Genomic DNA, 4,289 nt, shown 5'->3' with positions numbered 1-4,289 from the left:
ACCATAAGGCGAACGAACCCTCCAGGCACAGCCCCCGGCAGCGGTGGGGATGGCATCGGCCCCTCTGCCCGCTCTGCCCCAAACCATTCGGGCTCGCGGGGAAAAGGAAATCGGGGCCGAACTCCGACAGGCGAAGGCAGCGCCGTGATCGGAGCGCCGGGAAATCCGTGCGATCGAGAGAAACCCCGTCTGGGGAACACGTAGAGGGAGTCACATCGCTCCCGAGGACCGGGGTGGGGGCTCGGGAGAAACAATAAATAATTATGTAGGAAGAGTTGGGGTTGGTGTGGATGGAGCCGCTTAGGGCGGTGGGTCGCAGGGAGCGGTATTAGGGGTGGGGGCTGCGGAGCGCCGTGGGGAGGAAGCGCGGGGGCGGCTGGCTACGCTGCCGCGGTGCCGCGTTTGGGGCTACGCGGAACCCCTCGGACACCTCTGCCCGACCTGAAGCGGGATTCGAGTGCGGGAAGGGGGATTCGGGCAGAAAGGCGAGAAAGGATCGATTTCCTCGGGAAATGCCGGCAAAGCGGAGTACCGCTATCTAGGCCGAGGAGAGGGTTTTGTGTTGCCCCGCCGCCCGCCCCGAACCCCCCGCCGCTCCTTTCCCCTCCCCTCCTCTCTGGGGCATCGCCTCTGACGGGTCGAGCCCGGCCGGGGGTGCCCCAGCCCGCGGGGAGGGAGGTCGCGTCCCGGCTCCCGGGGGAGAGGGGGGGAGCGGGGAGAGAGGAGTGCGCTCGGAGGGAGCGCTCGGAGGGGGCACGGCGCAGCGCCGGCACCGGGCCCGGGACCGAGTGAGGGCCGCACAGGACACCGCCGGCCCAGGGCCCGTGGAAGCCGGCTGTGCACCCAACCAGGGCACGCTCCCTCATTTCCGAGAGGAGACGGAGAGTGAAGAGGGCTTCTAAAGGAGCTGGAAGGGAGAGTTTAGAAAGAGAGCCCAAGAAAACAGAGAATTATTTATAGCGTTTTAGCGGGAGGAAATGGTGTTGGAAAGGCAGAGCGACTGCATCGAAATTTGGGGGGCGATGCATGAACACCGAGATAGATTTTCCCGGGTTTCAGCATAGTTTTGCAGACCGAGCGTTTACAGCAGCCCCGACCACTTCTCGGTCCCCGGCCGCGGTTCGGAGCCCCGCACCGCACCGGGAGAGCCGGGAGCGCCCAGCACCGCTCCCACTCCGACCGACCCCGGGCGGGGGGTGGCAGCCCCTCCGCCGGCCCTTCGGCCTCAGCCTCCATTAAGTCCAGGAAATCGCTCGCTGGAATCGAGCGGCGGGAGCAGGGGTCGCAGGGCCAGGCCCGGGGATGGAGAAAGAAATCATTCACCTTCCCGTTGCCTGAAAATATTTGTTTGTGGATGGGAATGTTTGAAAAAGGGATAAACGGGGGTGGCGGCAGCGGCGGAGTGCTGCACACATGTGGTGCTCGCGGGGCTGAGCGCAGCCTGCAACGCTGCTGCGCGACGGGGCATGGCACCGAGGGTCCCGCAGCCACGTCGAGCACGGAGACTTCTTACTCTTTTTCCGTCGATAACTGAAAACAAAGCTAAAACGAGCGCGGGCTGCGGGCTGCCCGCTAACGGGGGCGCGGGGTTCGCTGCATTTTAGTACATCGATCGCCATCGGAGCTCCGCGGAGCAGCCGAGTCTGTGCCTTCGGAAGCGGCTTTGGGGCGCTTCGAGCTACGAGCGGGGCCGCGGCTGCGATCACAGCACGGCAGCGGTCTGTTTTATGGTCCGCACGAACGGTATCGCGGCGTATGATGAACTAATTCCTAATTACGTCCCTACTGTGGCGCCCATTCGTTGCCCCCTTCCGCTCCCCCTCTCTTTTTGGGCTCGTAGAAGCGAAGAGCCGCACTACGTTTACGGTCTCGGTGTTTTTAAATGGGCTTTGTTTGTGCTTTACGGAATGAAGCTCTCAATGAGTGTTTAAACAAACACCATGCCACTCTCCTAAGCCTTCCAGATGTTTGCAATAAAATGTCAGGTTTTGCCTTTGGGACTCGAAATAAAATTTAACTACCTTCACCCTGTAATTATTCTCTTAGCTCTCCCTTCATAAATTTATCTGCTTTCTATCAGGATAGAAAAAAAATCCGATTATAAACTCGGACCATAAAACAGCCACCGCTTTCCCTCCATTTTACCAGGACCTCTCCTCTCTCGTTGCTTTCGGGTTTCCTGGGCACAAAGCAGCAAAATGCCCCATGTCCCGGTGTTGCTCCCATGCCCTAGCCCGTCTACCGCGCCCCGGCACCGTGTCGGGGGCTGGGGCTGTCCCCATGCTGTAGGTAATGACGATGAATCCTTCGGAGCAAGCGGGTCCCGAAGTCTTGCAGTGCCCTCTGACTTTTGGCTGCTACCTTAGAACAATAAAGGCAGAGCTAAGAGCCTTACATCGGGTATTGACCAGAATTCAGACCAACCTGAAGCGCTAAGCGATATTTTTCTCCCTTTCTTTCTCCATTTTTTCGTTTTCAGCCCTATTTCGTTCTCCTTTCGGCGCCGCGGAGCTCCCGCAGCGTTCAGCTTTTGCTTCCCCAGTGACCCTTCCATCTCCCTCGCCCTGCGCTCCGGCATAGCCTCGGATCCCGCACACACCGGCGGCAGCTGCCGCCCCACGGTTTTGTTATTATCATTATTTTCCCTCACTCTTTGCAGACATACCGCCCGCGCCGAGCAGGTGAGCTCTATGGCGGTGAGAAGCCCGGGGCCGGGCGGGGGTCTCCGGAGAGGGCTGCGGAGGAGCCCCTGAATAGGGACGAGGGGAGCGCTCGGCCCAGCACAGGCCCCCGCCTCGTGAGGCCCATCGGCCCCGGTGCGGAGGGGATGGGGAAGAGGCGGCCGCCCTCGGGGGTCTCCAGGTGTCCTCCCACCGCCCGCCCCCGTCCCCCGTTCGCAGGTGGACTCAGGGGCAGTGCTGGCGAACGGGCTAAAAGAGATCTCAGATCGGCTCCCGGTGTTCGTTTGGTCGGGGTTTTTTTTTTTTGGATTTTTTTTGTTTGTTTTTCCTTTTCCTTCTACTTATTAGAATTTCGGGTGTTTCGGGGTGTTCTGAAGATTCATCTTCTGTCCGAACCGGACGGAGCCGTGCCGCTCCCCCGTGTCCCCACGCCCCTCCCGCGACGTCCCCAGTCGCTGTGACTCCCGCACACAGCGGCTCCCGCACCGCACAACGGCCCTTTGTTGCCCGGAGAGACCCGGGGCTCGCTGCTCAGGGCGGAAAGCAGAGCAGTGCCGCGTTCACTGTGTGCTCAGGCTAAAAAAAAATAAATATAGGGCTTTTTTTATTATTATTATTTTTCTTCGAGGCGCAGCTCTTTGAACCTGCGCACTCCTCCGCCTCTCGCACGACGTGTTACACTGTAAACGATCCCGTTTAGCGCCGATCCTAAAACTGAGCAGACTTTAATGGCATCATTCAGGGAGCGGGGGCTGAAGGATGCCGTCACTCCACTCCAGAGCTCATGCGTTTCCCCACGCGTCCGCCAAAGCAGGAGAGCGGCCTCGGCCTCCGCGCGGCCCCGTCGGCTCCGCACCGCGCGGATCTCACCCATCTCACGCGGCCGCGGACCCGGCTCCGGGACCAAGAGCACGGCCACGGCGGCCGCCCCTCACCGCCGCCTCGGGCCGCAGCCCAGAGTTCACCCGCGTTTATTGCAGTGCGTGCCGCGATTATCGCTTTTGAGCTAATTCCACGAACCAGAAAGCTGCCGGGACCGGGCTGTGCCGGGGCCGTTTGCTTCCAGCCCTTGCCGTGCCCCTAGTAGGGCGGTTTTAATTTCTGATTATTTTTATTGTTATATTCGAAGGTAGAAGCTTTGGAAGTGGAACGTGAGAGGACCTTATTGCCACCCCGGCTCGGCCTTCCTACGGCCGCACAGCAACCGGGGAACCCCAGTGAGGGGATCCCCCGGCTCTGCCTAGGTGCGGAACGGCTTTTGGCCGTGTCGCTCGGCGTTACGAGTGTATACGCCGCAGTGATGCTCCGAGCGGGTTCCTCTTCCCTCCCGCATCCCGGAGCCACCGCGACCTCGGGACCCCGCGACATGTGCGGCCCCGTCAGGTGGGAGAGAGAGCAAAGGGATTTCGGGGGCTGTTGCCGCAGCCCAGCCGGGGGGACCTGGGCTCTAGCACGAGGGTTCTCCACGCAATGGGATCGGTGTGGGATGCCGGAGGCCCGACGGATACTGCGACGGGTGATCCGGACCCTCCGGGCAGTCAGACTCTGCCCCTCGCAGTCAGAAGCACCGCCGAGGAATTGGGGTTTCGTCCGTGCAGACGTGCCGCC

This window comes from Numida meleagris, chromosome 1 (assembly GCF_002078875.1).
Source record: "Numida meleagris isolate 19003 breed g44 Domestic line chromosome 1, NumMel1.0, whole genome shotgun sequence".
In the NCBI taxonomy this organism is placed as follows: Eukaryota; Metazoa; Chordata; class Aves; order Galliformes; family Numididae; genus Numida; species Numida meleagris.
Note: the sequence above shows the minus strand (reverse complement) of the source record.